The sequence below is a fragment of the Hippocampus zosterae genome, chromosome 14 (genome assembly GCF_025434085.1).
Source record: "Hippocampus zosterae strain Florida chromosome 14, ASM2543408v3, whole genome shotgun sequence".
NCBI lineage: Eukaryota > Metazoa > Chordata > Actinopteri > Syngnathiformes > Syngnathidae > Hippocampus > Hippocampus zosterae.
Window position 1 is genome coordinate 53,656 of NC_067464.1, and position 6,081 is coordinate 59,736.

Genomic DNA, 6,081 nt, shown 5'->3' on the forward strand with positions numbered 1-6,081 from the left:
AAGCAATCAAGATCAAACTACAAAAGCAATTTCCATCAATGTCTTTTTAATGTAAACAATTTGGCACACTTGGAAGTGAAAAAAAAAAAAAGACAACTCGTATGTATCGTTTGTGAGAGACAACTTTGGCTTTATTCAGTTAAGTCCAGTTTTGGCCTGGATGAGGGTCTTGATCTGGAAGAAATGAGACAACATTTTGTTTACATAAACACGTTCACAAATAAATTACCTAGTCATCATAGAATTTAATGATTAATGTCCATAAATCATAATGAATGTGACGAGAATAAGCACAACTTGGGAGTACAATTTTACCTTCCTTTTCCACATCTGTCATCCTCACTTCTCCAATGGTTGAACACTTGAGTCTTCGTGTAATTCCATCAGCATTCAAATGACTCCTGCTGAATGTGTCACTTGGGGTGGTACAGCTTCCATTTGTCCATATTTTACATTGGAAAATTTCGTTTGCAGGTTTTGCAGACTGGGTTCAGTTATAAAAGATTACCCAGTTTCACCGCTTATTCCTCAATTTGTTGATTTATGTGCACTGTCCCAATGAAATAAAACCAAATTGCATAAACTGAAAGCAGTTAGGCATTAGTGTCACTTAATTCACTGGCAATAAGAAGTTACGTCTTAATCTGGTTTTAGGATTATAGAGATTGGGTGGTTCGGGGTTGTTAGTTTCGGGTAGGGGGTAATGGTTTAGGTTGGGATTAGCGTTCAGGGTAGGGCAGGGGTGTCTAAACTGTCATTAAGAGTCTCCGTCCGGCCCTTTTCCAGTTCTTCCAGGGGCAGCACACAATTCAAATAATCAGGATCGTTTTAATGCTGCTTCAGAGCTGGCTGATGAGCTGATTATCTAAATTAGGTGTGTTGCAGCCAGGAGAGATGCAAAGCAGACAGGACAGTGGCCCGCCAATGCCCAGAGCACAACATGCCTGGAGTATGGAAGAGTTTAAGTTTAGTTTTACGATTTTGGGGGGAGGTGGGGGGGGGGCTGCGGTTGAAGCTGGGGTAAGAGGCCAGCATTTTCGGTGATAACGGGTGGGTTAGGTTTGAGAAGCTCCGAGTCATGGTTGTGGGTTAGGTAGAAGTTAAGGAGAGGACATTTTGCTTTTAGTGTTAGAATTAGGCATTTTAGGTTAGGTGTTTAGGCAGTTGATGAAAGTTCGGGTTTGGAGTATGGTTTAGGTTCAGACAAGGTGTAGGGCCAGAGTTAGTATTAGGTTAGGGCTGGAGAATCTGGGTTTCAAGTTAGGGATAGGATTAAGACGATCAGGGTTAAGATTTGATGTTAGGAGTGAGACCGTTAGGTGTTTAGGCAGTTCGGGTTCGGCATTTTGGTGTTTCAGCATTGATGGTGAAGAGGTTACAGGGGATTAGGGTTATGCGAGGTTAGCGTTAACGGTCTGGTTCGGGAGTTGGGCTTAAGAGGTAGGATTTAAAATTGGCCTTGGGGGTTTAAAGTGTTAGGGGTTTAGAGTAGGGGATTCAAGAGTTATGGTTTAGGATAGGGGTGAGGGTACAGGGCTAGCGTTTAGAGTTAGAAGGTTCAGGATAGGGCAGGGGTGTCCCAACTTGGTCTGTCTGTTTCTCCAGCTCTGCCGGGAGAAACACACCTTTATTCAAATAACCAGGATCATTCTAATGACTGAGCTGGCTGATGAGCTGATCATCTGAATCAGGTGTGTTACACATGAAAGAGGTGGAAAAAAAGCAGGACATTGGCCCTCCAGGCCCAGACATTCCTGGAGTATGGATGAAGGCTGGTGCTCGGATTTGGGGGTTGCATTGTCAAATCGGGTTAGGATTAAGGGGCTAGCATTTTCTGGGTCAAGGTTTAGGATTACCACAAGTGTAGTTAGGGGGTGTAGGGGAGGGGGTCATGGTTTATAGGTTAGAGTACAAGGACAGGTATTAACATTGAAGGTTGGGGAATTAGGGTTTGTGTGAGGGGATTAGGGAGAATGGCAGGGGTGTCCAAACTCGGTCCTCAAGGGACGCTTGTCCTGACCCTTTTCCAACTTTGCCAGGAGCAACACGCCTGATTCAAAAAAATCAGGATCGTTCTAATGCTGCTTCAGAGATTGCTGATGAGCTGATCATCTGAATCAAGTGTGTTGCAGCCAGGAGAGGTGGACAACGGGCCGGACAGTGGACCTCCAGGCCCGGGGCTCTGATGTGGGGTTTGCATTGTCAAATCGGGTTAGAATTAGGGGCTAGCATTTTGTGGGTCAAGGTTTGGGGTTAATGTTAGTTTAGTTAGGATTAGAGGGTTAGTGTTTATAGTTAGGTTAAGAGGTGTGGGGATCATTGTTTAGCGGCTAGAGTACATGGACAGGTGTTTGCATTAGGGAATTAGGGTTTGAGTGAGGGAGATTAGGGTAAAAGGCAGGGGTCTCCAAACTCAGTCCTCAAGGGACGCTTGTCCTGTTTTCCAACTTCGCCAGGAGCAACACACCCGATTCAAATAATCAGGATCGTTCCAATGCTGCTTCAGAGATGGCTGATGAGCTGATCATCTGAATCAGGTGTGTTGCAGCCGGGAATGGACAACTGGCAGGACCGTGGCCCTCCAGGCCCAGGGCTGGACATGCCTGCAGTATGGATGAGGGTTAGGGTTCAAGTTTAATTTTAGGATTTAGGGGTTGCGGATTTAGAGTCTTACGGATGAATTGGGTTAAGGTACACAATATGTCAGGTTAAGGGGAGAATTAAAGGTTAAGATTTAACATTAGCTTAAGGATTATGGAGGTTAGCGTTCAGGGTAGGTGATTTGAGGGTTTTGGTTAGGAGTGAGGGTACAGGGTTAGGGTTATAGTTTACTGTTAAGGGTTGGTGAGGAGGTTAGCATACCGAGTGTGAAGATTTTATTGGAACAGTGCACATTCATCAACACAAGAATAAACAGCGGAAATGCGCCACATTTCCAAATGCTGGTTTGATGTAGCACACAACACATAAAACACGGACAGTGATGCAATCTGAGCCACTTTTCCCACATTACACATTTGAAGCAGTTCTAGATGAAAGAGAAGCGTGTCATTTCAGTGACCAGAGATGTTATGCTGAATATGTGCACATGTTTGCAACAAGCCAAGTTTGAAAGTAAACAAGACAGTGTCCATTGACTGAAGAAAAAAAAAAGATTGGTTCACTTCTGTACCTTAAATTTGTTTCATCGACAGTCAGCACCGACGTTCCTCTCCTCATTGACCTCTGCTCCACAAGCCAACCAGCCACACCAGCACAGACCGTCCAACAGCGCTGTCATCTCCACTAAATAGACCAGGCCTGTGAAAAAAAGCTCAATATGTGGACACGTCTGCAACAAGCCAAGTTTGAAAGTAAACAAGAGGTCCGAGTGTCCATTGACCAAAAAAAAATTAAAGGTTCACTTCTGTACCTTAAATTTGTTTCGACAGTCAACACCGACGTTCCTCTCTCTCCTAATCCTCGGCTCCACAACCCATCCAGCCGCACCAGCGCATACCGTCCAACAGCGCCGTCATCTCCACTAAATAGACCAGGCCTGTGAAAAAGCTCATTACAGGTGCAACGAACAAGCACCTGGGTTTGGATTAGAGGATTAAGCGTTAGGTAGTAAACACTTACACCAAACCCCCGTATCCTAAAAGCGTCGACACACCAAACCCAAATCGCCTGTATGACGAACCGAACAGCCTGAATGCGTCATCGCATAACCTTAACACCCGACTATACTCAAACAAAATCCCTTGTACCCTGACTCTGAACACCTAACCCGTAATGCCTATACATCTAACCACTGAACCCAAAAAATTCTGCCTTACTCCAATTCCTAACCCCAAACCTCGAGGGTTAACCCTGAACATCGTGCCCTTACCTCAACCATAAACCCCTAACTGTCAACCCTCCAACTTTATCCCCCAATTCTACCCCTCACCACTTTAACCATACCCCAAATGCTTACTCTAAACTTCAACCGTAACCCTAATTTCCCTTTACCCTGAAACTCAGGGGTGTCCAAACTTGGTCTCAAAGGGCCGCTGTCCTGTCTGCTTTGCATCTCTCCTGGCTGCAACACACCCGATTCAGATGATCAGCTCATCAGGCATCTCTGAAGCAGCATTACAACGATCCTGATTATTTGAATCAGGTGTGTTGCTCTTGGAGGAGCTGGGAAACGGGCAGGACAGCAGCCCTTAAGGACAGAGTTTGGACACCCCTGGGTTTGAGGGTTTAAGGGAAATTAGGATTAAGGCTGAGGTTTAGAGTTAGCACTTGGAATATGGTTAAAGTGGTTAGGAGTAGGATTAGGGGTTAAAAGTTAGAGGGTTGACAGTGTTAAGGGTTTATGGTTGAGGTGACGCAGATAGGCATCTTGAGTTTTATTAGAACGGTGCACACTCATCAACAGGAATAAACAGCAGAAATGCACCATACTTCCAAATGATGACAGTGATGCAATCTGAGCCACTTCTCCCGCATACACGACTGAAGCAGTTCTAGATGACAGAGGAGAGAATAGTGTCATTTCAGTGATCAAAGTTATGCTCATTATGTGAACACGTCTGCAAAAAGCCAAGTTCCAAAGTAAACAAGACAGTGTCCATTTAACGAAAAAAAAGGATTGGTTCACTTCTGTACCTTAAATTCGTTTCATCGACAAGTCAGCACTGGCGTTCCTCTCCTTATCCTAGGCCACACCAGCGTAGACCGTCCAACAGCGCTGTCATCTCCACTAACTGAAAAAAGCTCATGACAGGTGCAAGGAACAAGCATCTGGGTTTGGAATTGGGTGAGGGGATTAGAGAAGGGGTTTTTGGAAGAGAGGGTTAACCGTTAGGTAGTTGGGGGATAGGGTGAGAGGGTTAGGTGTGAGAAAGTCAGCATTACGGGTTGGCTTGAGCAGGTTTTGGGCTTACCGTTATGATTTAGGCTTAACACCTCTTTTTAACCTCAATCCTACCCTTTACCCCAACCTATAACACCCCAAACGTGTATTCTTTAGGGTTGCAGTGACCAACTGATCACATTTCAGAATGACCTCAAACCCTCTCACCCTTCCTCTAACCTCAACCATAACCCAACTTTAAACACTAAACCCGTATCCTTCTAAAAGCGTGGAAACAAACCGTCTGCAAGCCAAACCCGAACAGCCCAAATGCATCATCCCATAAGCCCAACACCCGAGTATCCTCAAACAAAATCCTTCAAACCCTTCCCTCTGAATGCTTAATCCTTAATGCCTATACATCTAACCACCTAACCAAAGATGCCTTTCTTCCTCACCCCAATTCCAACCCCCATCTCAACCCTCAAGTGTGAACCCTTAACATGGTGCCTTCACCTCAACCCATAACACTTTCAACCCTCCATTTTTTAATCCCTAATCCTACCCCTCTCCACTTTAACCATATCCCAAATGCTCACTCTAAACTAACCTTCATCCTAATTTCCCTTTACCCTTAAACCAGTGGTGTCCAAAATGTCGTCAAGGGCTGCTGTCCCGGCCGTTTTGCATCTCTCCCGGCTGCAACACACTTGATTCAGATGATCAGCTCATCAGGCATCTCTGAAGCAGCATTACAACGATCCTGATTATTTGAATCAGGCGTGTTGCTCTTGGGGGAGCTGGGAAACGGGCAGGACAGCCGCCCTTAAGGACAGAGTTCGGACACCCCTGGGTCTGAGGGTGCAAGGGAATTTAGGATTCAGGTTGAGGTTTAGAGTTTGCATTTGGAATATGGTTAAAGTGGTGAGGGGTAGGATTAGGGATTAAAAGATGGGGTTGACAGTGTTAGGGTTTTATGGTTGAGGGCACGATGTTCAGGGTTGGCGCTCGAGGTTTGAGATTGCAGTTAGAAATTAGGGTAAAGCAGATCGGCCTCTTAGGTTAGGTAATTATCTGTATAGGCATTAGGGGTTAGGCCTTCAGAGTAAGGGTTCAAGGGATTTTGTTCAAGAGGATAGGCAGGTGATGGGGTGAGGCGATAATGCATTCGGGATTACAGAACAGTTCACATTAAATCACAAATACAGTTAAGGCGGTGAGAGTTACGCATTTTGGCGCCTGGTAGATGAACAAATACT

At 45.2% G+C, this 6,081-nt stretch overlaps 1 long non-coding RNA gene across 1 annotated transcript in view; it reads right to left on the bottom strand.

The window, feature by feature from the left end:
* LOC127615029 (uncharacterized) overlaps positions 1–3,782 on the bottom strand; it is a 5,308-nt gene extending 1,526 nt beyond the window's left edge. Inside the window, exons 1-3 of the long non-coding RNA XR_007966786.1 lie at positions 3,413–3,782; positions 316–3,300; positions 1–174 (exon numbers count right to left, since the gene is read on the bottom strand). The exon at positions 1–174 is cut by the window's left edge and continues 1,526 nt beyond it. This is a non-coding gene — a long non-coding RNA (uncharacterized LOC127615029). The remainder of the gene's footprint in view (positions 175–315; positions 3,301–3,412) is intronic.
* Between the last annotated feature and the right edge of the window lie 2,299 nt (positions 3,783–6,081).